The following is a 13,930-nucleotide window of genomic DNA, read 5'->3' as shown; positions in this document are numbered from 1 at the left end:
CTGCAGGGATCAGCACCCGGTCTGATGCTAGTCACTATTTTTATCAATGACTTGGAAGTAAATATAAAATTGCTGCTGATAAAAATTTGCTGATGACCCGAAGATTGGCAGAATGGTCAATGGTCGATGAGGACAGGGCAGTCACACAGAGAGTTCTGGAGAGGTTGTTTGGCAAATGGGGCCCATTCAAACAAAATGAATGTTCACACAGCCCAAAACAGAGTTATACATCTAGAAAAGGGAGGGCATATTCAGCTTTGGATTGGACTAGCTTTAGTTTTGTATCATCTGCCAGTCTGGCCACTTCCCTGTTTCCCCCCTTTTCTAGATCACATATGAATATGTTGAACATCTCTGGTCCCAGTACAGATCCTTGGGGGACCTTGCTATTTATCTCTCTTTATAAACTCAAAATTTCTTCCTACCTTTTGTTTCCTATCTTTAAACCAGTTACTGGTCCATGAGAAGACCTTCCCTCTTCTCCCATAACAACTTATTTTGCTTAAAAACTTTCTGAAAGTTGAGGTCCACTAGATCCACTGGATCGCCCTTCTCCACATGCTTGTTCACCCCTGTGATGCCCCATATTCTTCATAGAAATATTGTTAGATGAATGTGGCATAACTAAGGTATGTTTTATGGAATATGGGTCGTGTGAGATATCATTGGAAAGGTTATGATTTACTGAATGTGATTATCCTTTTTGTGTGGATGTATCATTTCTGTATCTGAAGTCAGGAATATGAGCTATGTATCAATTACAAAAGTGCTTGCACCAGGGGAATGCCCACCAAACAGTAGGGAGTCAGCCTGGATGGGCCATTAGGAAGGACAGTAGGACTTGGAAGATACGAATCTTCCTCCTTCCTGAGAAGTTTCCTGGGATGCTGCTTTGACACTGCAGGGTCATGTGATCATGTCACCTGGTACTGAGCATCATTATGGACTGGTGGTATTTGTCCACTAGGAGGGAGTGGGGGTCAAACTGGGAGACAAAGGATTCCTGTCCTATCCAAAACCTATTTAAGGCTTTTGGACTGGAGTTAATCTGGGTTCTTGTCCACCACCTCCCTGCTCAAAAAGGAAGACTGCTGAAAACACCTGGAGAAAGAAAGAAACTAAACTGTGGGGGAGGAGGGCAGGGGCTGAGCCCAGGTGAGAAAGATCTAGCCTGTGAAAGGAATAGCTGGATATTTAAGCTGCAAGCAGTGCAGTTTACCTTCCATAAACTTTGCAACTGCACAAAACAACATTTAGGGTGAGAATGTACTTTCTATTGAGCAGTTAATTTCGCGTATTAAGTTTAGGTGGTGTGTTTTGTTTTATTTGCTCAGTAATCTGCTTTGATCTGTTTCCTATCGCTTCTAATCTCTTAACATTTACCTTTTGTAGTTAATAAACTTATTTTTACAAATCAGCGTTACGTTAGCGACCCTTCAGACATCTCAGACAGAGGATGATTTAAGCAATAGCTTACATACCACAGTTAGTAGTTCTGCAATTTCATATCCGAGTTCCCGCAGTACTCGAGGGTGAATCGGGAGTGCCTTCTCGAAACCATTCATTGAGTCAAACTCAAGTGATAGGACTCCATACAGGATGAAATATTCTGGCCTGTGTGATTCAAAAGGTCAGACTAGATGATCGAATGGTCCCTTCTAGCCTTAAATGCTATGAATCTGTGAATGATTTTACACTTCTAGCATGTTCCCTCTTGAAATAGTCCCAGTCTTTTCAATCTCTCTCTGTATAGAGGAGTCTTTCCAGGCTTTTAATCACTTTGGACCCTCCCATTTCAACTCATGACAAGGTGCTCCACCCTTCCCCACTGCCCCCAGAAGAGGAGGTTAAAATGCTTTGGAATGCAGGGAGAGTATCTTCCACACCCCAAAGGGATGGTCCCTGATGAGAGCTGGGTCTGGGAAAGAAGCTTCTTAAAAGGAAGATTTTGAGCCATGGGAGAAGTCCTTGCTCACAGAAAGAAGCACACTCAGTCTGGGCCTGGGTTGAGAATACTTGTGCTACAGAAAGGACCCAGAGCTGAGCAGAGTGATGCTCTCTGAAGTCAGGGTGCTTGGTCCTCTTAGCACTGTCATAACAGTCCCCGGTCAACCAGGGACACTTTGTTGTGAGTTAATGCCTCAAGAGGGTGAAATAAGACCTGCAGTGGGTATGTAGCGAAGTGTTTGAAGCCTGAAGTTGGCAGACCTTCATCAGCCCGCTGGGGGCTGGCAGGTGTGGTGCCAAGAGTGGGATCTACAAGGCACCATATCCCAGTGACTGCTGCTGTGGTGGGCAGAGAACCAGACCCAGCAACAGCACTGCTATTCCTTTGACAAATGGCATCTCGGCAGCCGTGGGGGCATGGATCAATGTTCACATTGCACTCCCTGACCCCAGCGGTACCCAGGCCGGGCCGGGGAAGCCAATGATCCAACCAACAGACCAAATTCATTGATGAATCCTGCTCACGTGCCACTTGAGGCACCTTGTGCGTACGCTAAGAAGAAGAAGCAGCAGCCTCAAATGTTAGATAGCAGCTTTCTCCAACCTCCGGGTCAGATGCCACCCCTCCCTGCAGGACTAGCCTAGGACTGGCCACCAGAACCAGCACCACTGACCCAAATGGTCCTGATCATGATCCTAAGGTCACCATGAAGAGCCCGTCAATGCTCAGCAGCTCCCAGGCAAGTGGGCTGAACTCGTGCCAAACTGTTTTCTTTTGGTGTAAAACAGCTGCCGTTAAGGATGGTATAGGGGTTATATCAGCACATGTTTGGGAGAATTTGCGTGACCCATTCCTGGCTTCACCACTCAGGAGTAGCATGGCCATCCCAAATGCATGCAGATAAAACCCCTATATCGTGCATTCTCTAAATATGGAAATAGGAAACACTGTTGTCCAGATGTCAGATTTCTCCCCCAAGGTCTGAATTCGGGGACTGGTATCTGTGGTTCGTTGCACACACTGCAGTCCTTAAACCTGCAGAGTTTTAGAAGCTCTGCAGGAGGGAGAACTTTGCAGGCTCTCTCCTTCAACGCTGATAAACTCTGCAGGCTCCTGGTACCAGCAATCCCTGTTTCTCCAACTCCTGGATTATTCCAAAAAGAAAAGGAGTACTTGTGGCACCTTAGAGACTAAAAAATTTATTTGAGCATAAGTTTTCATGAGCTACAGCTCACGGCTGCTACGCTGAAACCTGGATTATTCCAGTGACCCCTGTCATGGGCTGTGCTGTGTGCCCTATATGGGCTGAATCATAGGAAAGCACAATGCCTACCCATGATGCCTCAGAGTGCAATACTCTCCCAGAAGGAAAAACTTTCCTCTGGCCCCACATGGCAATCCCCTCTGGCTCCTTGTTATCCCAGTTTTATTGAGGAGTTCTCTCTAACCATGCTGCTTTTTCTGTGTGTGGCAGGCTTCTGAGAGGAAGATGAGGCGCAGACACAAAAAGAAGAAAAAGAAAGGTAAGCAGTCCCTGTCCCCACAGCTGTGGTGGCAGACTCGGGCCCCATGCAAAGCAGAGGAGTCTATTCCCCCAGTCGCCTCCCCTCTTCCTGCGAAGGCACAGACATGCCCAGAGTCATGCAGAGGCACTGGCTGGGGCTCCGTTCACACGCTGCCCCTGAAATCTGGGGCTCTGGGGTGCTAGGAAGCAAAGGATGCCCATGCAATTCAATATCTCCCTTATGTATCACTTCTGGCAGCTTTTGGACGTCGTGAGAAAGAGATGGAGGAGGCTAGTGCACCCCTAGAGACATGGTAAGCAATGCCCCCCTCCATAAATCTGCAGTGGCTCAGTCCCCTCCTTTAGCGTCATGCAATTCATCCCCACTCAGGGGTAGTAGCCCTAGTAATCCCTCCCCTGCCCCAACCTGTATACCAGGCAAGCACCTATTCTCCTTTAGAATCATGCAATTCATTCTCACCCAGCAGAAGCTGCCATCTCTTATCCACCCCCATGCATCATACAGCGGGTCATTCCCTTCTTCAAGCATCATGCGGTCCATTTAATCTGGAGTGGGGGAGGGGCGATAGATTGTGTCTACTGGACTGGACCATCCTCCCCTGCAAGAGCGGGAGAAAACGTTTTCTGGGAGCAGCCCTGTGCACACCTGGGAGGTGAGGTGGAGAGTTCAGGGAGGAAGGCTGGCCTTTCTTGTACGGTGAGTAGGGTGAAAGGGATCCGGCAGCACTTCTGTAATGCCCCCTCCTCCACCCCCACCTCCACTCCCCCAGCATGCGTTCTCAGTTGAACTTCAACGTTGGACCTTCAGCTCTGCAGCATAAAGCACCTCTTTGAGCTAAGGAGGTAGGTGCATTAGTTGGTAGCTGCAGCAGGCCATTCTCCTATTTGTTGATTAGCTTGTGCGGAAGGGACATGACACACACGCTGCCAGTAGGACACACTCTCACCTTTTCAGCACTAGACAGGGATCACCTAAGAATCCAGCTTACCCAAAACCAGAACATCCAAGGCCTGGGTATTGCAGGGGAGGAGGTTGCCTCAGTGGAGAATGGGACACGGAGCCTTTCAGTGCCGCACCTCTGGGTGAAAGAGGGTCTGAGAGCAGGGCTTGCCCTCAACTATCTGCTCTCTCTGTTCCACAGCTGCCGCGTGCCCCTGGAGAGGCTCACCTTGGCTGACAGCCTCAGGCTGGTTGAGAGGAGGACACAGTACGTGGACAGATACCTGGATGAAGTTCTGATACCGTAAGGCAACTGAATGGGGGGCACCAGACTGGGGTCTGCGTGGGAGGGGATAGTGAATGTAGAGAGGAGGGAACAGAGAAAACCAGACACTCCAGGAATCTAAAATAACAGGGAAAATGCCTCTAAGAGGCTTTAGCTTCCAAGGTGAGACACCAGTGAAAGTGAGGTGAGGGAGCAGGGAATTGATTGCAAGCAGGTTCAGTTGGGCAGGAGTAGGCCAGGCCTATAAATCCAGGAAACTGGCAACAGACGGAGGCTGCCGCTGGGAAAGGGCAGTCCCTCCCTGGGAAGAAGGGGGAGTGTTTGGAGGTTGTACACCCAGCAGGGGAATGAGGAGTAACAGGAAGCAGTCCAGGGAAGAAGTGGAGACGGCTGGGAGAGGAAAGCCCAGAACTCCTGGCTGGAGGGTCCCTGGACTGGAACCGGGAGTAGAGGGCAGGCCCAGGTTCTCCTACCAGCTACTGAGGGCGTGGCACAGACCGGAAGGACAATGAACGGGAAGCCATCCTGGGTCACTGCAAGAATCATAGAGAATTGAAGGACTGTACCCCAAAGGGGAGAAACGCTGGGAGACAGGGCCAGCGGGCTGAGTCATGAAGACTGAGGTTCCTGAAACAAGAGAGTAGCTGCACTCCCAAGAGAGAGACGGAGTGATGGCGTGCGACATGGGAAGGGGCATTGACCTCAAGAGCCCATCCACGGAGTGACCAGGAGGAGGCACCAGAGAAGCAATGAGGGGTGCCCCCCGTGACAACGTGGTGGGAAATGCGGGTACTCGGTCACCTCTGTGGGAAAGGGATTGTGCAGAGGACTGTAGACCGAGTGAAGCGTTGTATGAGACAGTCACCCTGATGTCAGGGGACTGTGAGAGAGACTGTACTCATGGTGGGTGACATAAAGAAAGAGAGGGAAAGTCTGTACACTTGGCTGCATGAGAGGCAGGGGAGGTGCTACCTTCCTCTCCTCCCCCCATGAGGAGCAGTCTTGAGTGGGAGGCTCTGTGATGAGCTGTCCACCCCACCCAGGACTGGAAGGGGCTAAGGTGGCCAGGCAGACGTGTGAACTCTGCAGGGTGCACCCGGAGGAAGAGTCAGGGAGCAGTGAATTGATTGCAAGCAGACTCAGCTGTGCAGGAATAGGCGGGGCCTATAAAGCCAGGAAGCTGGCAAGAGATAGGGGCTACTGCTGGGAAAGGGCAGTCCCTCCCTGGGAAGAGGGGGAAGTACCAGTTTGGAGCTGGTACACCCAGAGCAAGGATGGGAACCAGAGTAGTAGGAAGCAGTCCAGGGAAGTAGCAGTGAAAGCTGGGAGAGGAAAGCCCAAAACTCCTGCGTTGAGGGTCCCTGGCCTGGAACCAGGTGTAAACTGCGGGCCCGGGTTTCCCAAACGGCCACCAAGGGCACGGCATAGATGGGTGGGGCACTGAAAAGCAAGACTATCTGGGTCACTGTCGGCGTGAGAGATAATTGAAGGACTGTACCCTGGAAGAGTAGGAAATGCTGAGTGGCCTAGCCACGGGGCTGAGACAAAAAGAGGACACTGCAGTTCCCGGAACGAGAGAGGAGTTACAGAATAGAATCTTTCTATTAAAAGAGCACTCGGTCCCCAGTCATGCTCAAGCCCCATTGTGCTAGGTGCTGCACCTGTGCGTGTGACAAGGGGGTTATCGTTATCGATAAAATGGGTGCCAGCTCCCTCTCGCAGTCCTTCGTTCTCCAGTTGATGTCCTTGTGTCAGAGCGTGGTGTGCCATGCATGCCTAGACACTGCCCCATTGCAGTACAGTTGGAAGGCTGTGCCCAAGGTTTGCCTTTGCTCAGCAGGGCCATGTCCCATCTGTCCCTGTCTGCTCTCTCCCACAGGCCGAGTGTGATGACATTTGCCATGAGCCGGTCCTCTGATTCCTCCATGGAAACCATCAGCTCTTTCCCTTGGAATCCCAGCTCCTTTTCCCTGACAGAAGCCTCCGTGGCTCGGTCAGAGCCCCTCTGCCACACAAGGGAGATCATGGCTGTCAAGGGCTGGGAAGGATCCACTCATCCCATCCAAGACCAGCCTCTCCCCAGGCCTCCTGTCCACAGCAGACGAAACCGGCGAGAGCAGATCACGAGTCTGGACCAGACATCAGTCAATGGCTTAGACTTCAACATCCGACAGAAGCATCTGCAGAGCCAACTGGGGGCACCTACCCCATACACAGAGTCACTGGCCAAGATGATCCCTAATGCCCTTGCTCTGCGCCCACCAGACAGAGACCCCAGTGTGAAGTTCAACATGAGCAGGGTCCCTTTCCTAAGCCATGAAGTCCTGGAGGAGCTGGACTGTCACCTGAACACAAAGAGACTCCAGCATGAGCAGGGCTTACACCTCACCCCGCAGAAACCTCACACAGCTCCTCTGTTGCCTCTAAGGGCCCCCAGTCAGATGTGGCTGGAGGATGGACATGCCCTACCCACAGACAGAAGGCAGCAGACTTGTTCCACACGTCTTCCAACACCAGTGGAAGATACCACCATGGAGACGGGCAGGAGTGATGGCACAGCTGGAAACCAAACTAACCCAGATCGCTGCACTCTGCCAGCAGGGATGGATCTGACATCGGCACCTCCAGGAACTGTAATAACAGAGAAGATGCTCGCTGTGACACTCCACATTGATAGGAGCGAGCTGAGAAAGCCCCTTCCCAGTTTGAGTGGCACCAAAGGGACTGAAGAGAAGCTGGAGCTGCACATGGAGAGGAAGGTTATCTCCGGAGAAGGCTCCTGCCTGAGGCCAGGGGCACAGGCTGGTGAGAGCAGGGCAGATCTTCCCAGGACCCAATGCCATCAGGTTGCCCCAGAGGCACCAGGCTCTGGGCAGCTACCAAGATCCATTCTTGACTCTCTCATTGCTGGGCAGGCTGCACACGACCTGCAGATCAATCACCTGATGGAAATGTTGAGCAGCTCCCGCCCCTTGGCGAGCCATGTCTCAGTCTGCCATCTGTGCCGCAAGGCACATCAAGGAAAGATGAAGGGTAAGAAAACTCAGGAGGAGACACAAGAATCTGCTGAGCTTCATGGTCTTCGAGACATCCCGACTCCACATGGGTTCGATGGAACTGTGAATTCAAAGCTCTTCAGGGACCAGCAGCCTATCAGAGTCTGCAAGAAGTGCGGTAAGCTTCTACAGAAGAGACCAGCTGACTCTGCAGGTGCTGACTTGCCCAGAATGTCCCATGGAATTCCCCAGCGATGGACTCCAGGAGACTCTGCAGCATCATCCAACCACAACAAGATGCCAGTGGTGTGGCTCCTTCCAGCAGACAGGAGCAAGAGGCAGGATGGAATGGGGAAAAGGGCTCCCACCAAGCAATCGAAGATGGTGTCCATTGCAACAAGTACAACAGGGCTTTCGCAAGCAGGGGAGAAAGCAACTGGGAGTCCTGACGCTTCTCCTCCAAAGCCACCAAAGGCCTCCAGAGCTAGGACATCATCCCCTTCAAGGAACAAAGTTCCAGTTCTCAAACAGATCTTAGTGTGCCTGAAGCAAACCTTCTCCAAGCTTCAAAAGAAAGTGAAGTCCCAAATGTCCAAGGACTCTTGTTCAAGAACACCTAATCCTAAATTTACAAAGCCACCCTTTCGAAAGGCAAGGGCCTCTAAGGGTGTCTGGTAGTAGTATAAGAGACCTACTGTCAATCAAACCCTAACTCTGCCTCTTTACCCCTTATACCCCACCCCTTGACCCCTTCGGCCCCGACCACCTGTCACCGGAAGTTCCACCCATGGGGGTATTACTTCCAGAGTCAAGGCGGACACATGACAGGAAGCAGAGTGTGTCATGTGACCCCCTCGAAGAACTCCTCCCACTGCCCTCTACTAATCAGGCTCAGTTTTTCCCCCATAGGCCTCCCCGAGAGGAGATTTGACTAATCCGGGAGAGTTCCGGGGCAGGGTGACCCTCCGTTAGTGGTTCATGTGACCCCACTAAGAACTGCTCCCACCTTCCTTCTGCCAATGAGGAGGGGTTTCAGCCTCATAGGACTGCCCTGAGAGCAGATTTGACCAATCGGGGATATTCCACGTTTGGGTGACCCATCCGGAAGTGTTTCATGTGACCCCTCAAAGAATTCCTCACACAGCCCTCTATGAATCAGGAGGGGTTTCAGCCACATAGGGCTGCCCAGAGAGGAGATTTGACCAATTGGGTGTGTTCCAGGGCGGGGTGACCCATCCGGAAGTGGTTTGTGTGATCCCTCTAAGACCTCCTCCCACCTTCCTCGACCAATCGCAATGGGTTTTGGCGGCATAGGACCACCCTGAGAGCAGATTTGACCTTTCGGGGGTGTTCCGTGGCGGGGTGACCCGCCCAGAAGAGGGTTGTGTTACCCCTCTAAGAACTACTCGCAGTGCCCTCTGCTAATCAGAGTGCAGCACCATCACCCCATGAGTCCCAGCACCGGAGCAGAAGAGGCCATCTTTTACCAAGAACACGTGCTTTAGAAATTGTGGAAACATGGACTCCTTCACCACCCCCGTGAGAACTTGGGACTTTGTTTTAGCCCCAAAGGCCTTTGGACTTGTGTGGAGACACCCCAATGAGCGTGGTGGCCTCTTGTCATCCACCCCCCTGGAGGAGGAAGGCGAACGCAGCTTGGGGGAGTCACCGGAGAACAAGGTGAAAGGAAAAGACATGGCTCAGGTAAATGAATGATTAAGAAGTGGCGGTTGATGATGGGGTGAAATGGGATTAGGAACCCGAGGGGCGGGAGAGTTTTGTAAATTTAAAAACAAGTAGTGGAAACTTACACTGTTTCTTTTCTGAAAATCTCTCGACAGCTCGACGATGCCTTTCCAGAGGCCCTGGAGGCCGCAGACAGCGTCGCATCAAGTAGCGAAGATGAACCAGGCCCACCTTGTTTTTGCTCAGCGCCGATCCAAATTGTTGAAGAGGACTCCGAGGATGACGGCTAGAAGGTGTTTCGGAGGAGGTTTGGCATGGGACCCAGTAAGCCAGTGCCACGTCGTGAGCGTAAAAAAGGCATGCGGACTATTGTACGCGTTGCTGTTTCTGCTGTCCTCAATCGCTGCCTTCGGGAAAAGCTGTTTGAAGATGTGAGGGCTGTGTCATGGGTCCGCCAGCCTAACGGCACCATGGCTGTGTGACGTGGACTTCAGTGGATAGAAACTGCCAGCTCCGGGGCCGGCGTGCTGAGCTGTGTTTGGAAAGCCTATTAAACACTGTTCTTGCCATAGGTTAAGCTGTGCAATGTCTGTGCCTCACCCAAGAACATTTAGCGCACGGGGTGACCTTGATAAATGCTGTGCAATTTAGTGCAGACCCTGACCGTGTTTGAAAGAAAATGACCAAACCGGAAGATGCTCCTTCCAGCGTTATATTGACCGTCTGGTCTGCACAAAAAGTTACGGAACCCTGCTTCAGAAAAAGACCAGTTGTAAGAAATCAAAAAGGATTAAGTTAGAAAATGGTGAGGGGACAAACAGCGACATACAACTTGGTAGCTGTAAATTGAAAAATAAAAAAGAGGGCTTTGTGACTATCTGTGTTTCTGTTAGAAGGTCTCTGGCCCTTGGTTTCTTTTCACGGAGATGTATGTCTTTTAAAGAAAAGAAAAGAAAAAAGAAATAAAAGCAACCCAGTTGTGCAGACAACTTATTCCCCCACCCCAGATCACAAAAGGGAATGCTAGGGAGGGGGGATCCAATCACCCTGCTAACTATTTTGAAACAAAGCTTCAGGTTCCTTGGAGACTGTCTCTTTCAACAGAAACTCTCTTGAATTGCTGCTGGACTGGAAGAGGAGGTATGCTCCCTGTTTTTAACTCTGAAAATATATATTCTATAAGGCCATTCTTTGGCCATGCTGTCTTCGTAAATAATGGTGCCTTTCTCTCTTGCAGTGTGATCTGTTTAGCATGGAACCGGTAACTTTAAGCTGCATTTCACCACCAGGCCAAGGTAAAAACCATTTTAACTATAGTTGTGCTTAATAGTGCTATATTTAAAAAACAGAAAAAACAAACAAACAAAAAACAAACTTCAGGTATTACACAGGTTGTACAGAGAATAATCCTAACTTAAGATTTTTGCTTGTTCTTTCACCTGAAGGCCCAAACACACACCGGGGTGGGGCGGGGAAACAGAACAACCGTGTGCCTTTTAAATGCATGTGGGTTTACTGAAAAGTATTTGATTGCAAACTGTTGGTGTTTTTCAACTGCTGGAGTGTGTGTGTGTGTGTGTTGTGTGTGTCTGAGTTTTTGGTTGCAAACCTGGTTTGATGTGTTTATGAAGCTGCTGTTTGTGTGTGTGTGTGTGTGTGAGAGAGAGATGGGGTGGTTTTTTCAAAAGTATTTGGTTGGAAATGGATAGTAATGGTGTTTTTAAAACTAACAAGGGTTTTTGTGCAAAATGGGTTTTAAAAGCAGTTTGGTTTTTATTTTGCAAATGAGATGTATTTTAAAAAAATGTTTGTGGGTTTGTTGTTTCAATTGGTAGAAATCAACTCTAAACCTGTGTTTGTTGTACAGCCTGAAAGGGATTATTTTGTTTTAAAGCTGTGACATTTTAAATAGAAAAACATCCTAATGAATATTTTATTTTTTTAAGTTTACAAGACAGTTCCATGTGTTTTATTATAACGTTGTTTGCTTCACAGTAAGGTCAAAACACGAGAGGGTAAACAAGCTGAAAAGAAAAAGGAAAAGAGCCAGCTGAAAAGGAAAATGGACCAGCATCAGTGACTGAAGGATGGATGAAGCCCAGTAAATCTATTTTGCTTATTGGTTTGGTTGTTTTATGAGGTTTTGTATTCTAAGTATATACATAGGTGTGGGTGAGAAAGATGGTAATGTTCAGTTTTGTAAAATGTTTTTCCCCGCCACATTGGCAAGAGCAGCTTTCCTGACAATGCTGTAGTCGAAGCGACAGGGACACCTCCACCAGAACGGCCAAAGAACCAGGAATCTGCTTTGAGACCTTTAACAAGGCTAACGCAAAATAGAACAAGGGTGCAGATGAAGCATCAGGGCAGTCGAAACCTCATAGACGTCAAACCCAAGGACAACAAAACCCAAGCACACAAACACCCCTCCAGTTCCTCAGAGGCCACCACCACACCGAGCCCTGAGAAAACTGTGAGCGAAAACGTCCACATTCACAAACCCGGAGCACGCGCTCTAAGGGTTGTGAATAAAAAAGTCAGGACTGACAAACCATTCTCTCAACACCATAAGCACATCACACCTCCCCCATATTCTAGTATTTGGGAAAAGTATGATGCTACATTCAGAAAATGATTAAGATTTGGGGAAATATGACGCTTTCTTCAGAATACCGGAGGCTCCTCGGAGTCTGACTCTCAAATTCATAGATTCATAGATTCATAGATATTTAGGCCAGAAGGGACCATTATGATCATCTAGTCTGACCTCCTGCACAATGCAGGCCACAGAATTTCACCCACCACTCCTAAAAAAGACCTCACACCTATATCTGTGCTATTGAAGTCCTCAAATTGTAGTTTGAAGACCTCAAGGAGCAGAGAATCCTCCAGCAAGTGACCCGTGCCCCATGCTACAGAGGAAGGCGAAAAACCTCCAGGGCCTTCCAATCTGCCCTGGAGGAAAATTCCTTCCTGACCCCAAATATGGCGATCAGCTAAACCCTGAGCATATGGGCAAGATTCATCAGCCAGATACTACAGAAAATTCTTTCCCGGGTAACTTGGATCTTACCCCATCTAAAAACCCATCACAGGCCATTGGGCCTATTTACCATGAATATTTAATTACCAAAACCATGTTATCCCATCATACCATCTCCTCCATAAACTTATCGAGTTTAATCTTAAAGCAAGATAGATCTTTTGCCCCCACTACTTCCCTCGGAAGGCTATTCCAAAACTTCACTCCTCTGATGGTTAGAAACCTTCGTCTAATTTCTAATCTAAATTTCCTAGTGGCCAGTTTATATCCATTTGTTCTTGTGTCCACATTGGTACTGAGTTTAAATAATTCCTCTCCCTCTCTGGTATTTATCCCTCTGATATATTTATAGAGAGCAATCATATCTCCCCTCAACCTTCTTTTAGTTAGGCTAAACAAGCCAAGCTCCCTGAGTCTCCTTTCATAAGACAAGTTTTCCATTCCTCGGATCATCCTAGTAGCCCTTCTCTGTACCTGTTCCAGTTTGAATTCATCCTTCTTAAACATGGGAGACCAGAACTGCACACAGTATTCCAGGTGAGGTCTCACCAGTGCCTTATATAACGGTACTAAAACCTCCTTATCCCTACTGGAAATACCTCTCCTGATGCATCCCAAGACGACATTAGCTTTTTTCACAGCCATATCACATTGGCAGCTCATAGTCATCCTATGATCAACCAATACTCCAAGGTCCTTTTCCTCCTCCGTTACTTCTAGTTGATGCGTCCCTAGCTTATAACTAAAATTCTTGTTATTAATCCCTAAATGCATGACCTTACACTTCTCACTATTAAATTTCATCCTATTCCTATTACTCCAGTTTACAAGGTCATCCAGATCCTCCTGTAGGGTATCCCTGTCCTTCTCTAAATTAGCAATACCTCCCAGCTTTGTATCATCTGCAAACTTTATTAGCACACTCCCACTTTTTGTGCCCAGGTCAGTAATAAAAAGATTAAATAAGATTGGTCCCAAAACTGATCCTTGAGGAACTCCACTGGTAACCTCCCTCCAACTTGACAGTTCACCTATCAGTAGGACCCGTTGTAGTCTCCCCTTTAACCAATTCCCTATCCACCTTTCAATTTTCCTATTGATGCCCATCTTATCCAATTTAACTAATAATTCCCCATGTGGCACAGTATCAAACGCCTTACTAAAATCTAAGTAAATTAGATCCACTGCGTTTCCTTTATCTAAAAAATCTGTTACTCTCTCAAAGAAGGAGATCAGGTTGGTTTGGCACGATCTACCTTTTGTAAAACCATGTTGTATTTTGTCCCATTTACCATTGACTTCAATGTCCTTAACTACCTTCTCCTTCAAAATTTTTTCCAAGACCTTGCATACTACAGATGTCAAACTAACAGGCCTATAATTACTTGGATCACTTTTTTCCCTTTCTTAAAAATAGGAACTATGTTAGCAATTCTCCAATCATACGGTACAACCCCTGAGTTTACAGATTCATTAAAAATTCTTGCTAATGGGCTTGCAATTTCT

At 48.5% G+C, this 13,930-nt stretch overlaps 1 long non-coding RNA gene across 1 annotated transcript; it reads left to right on the top strand.

Moving 5' to 3' along the window:
• The first annotated feature begins 10,420 nt into the window (after nucleotides 1-10,420).
• On the top strand, nucleotides 10,421-11,473 carry LOC311518228. The gene is made up of 3 exons (XR_014710929.1): nucleotides 10,421-10,521; nucleotides 10,619-10,676; nucleotides 11,377-11,473. It is a non-coding gene; the product is annotated as an uncharacterized lncRNA (long non-coding RNA).
• Nucleotides 11,474-13,930: the final 2,457 nt, after the last annotated feature.

This window comes from Lepidochelys olivacea (genome assembly GCF_965140295.1).
Source record: "Lepidochelys olivacea isolate rLepOli2 genome assembly, chromosome: 3".
NCBI classification, from domain to species: Eukaryota; Metazoa; Chordata; order Testudines; family Cheloniidae; genus Lepidochelys; species Lepidochelys olivacea.
The sequence above is the reverse complement of the archived record's forward strand: the minus strand, read 5'-3'. Positions and strand labels throughout refer to the sequence as shown.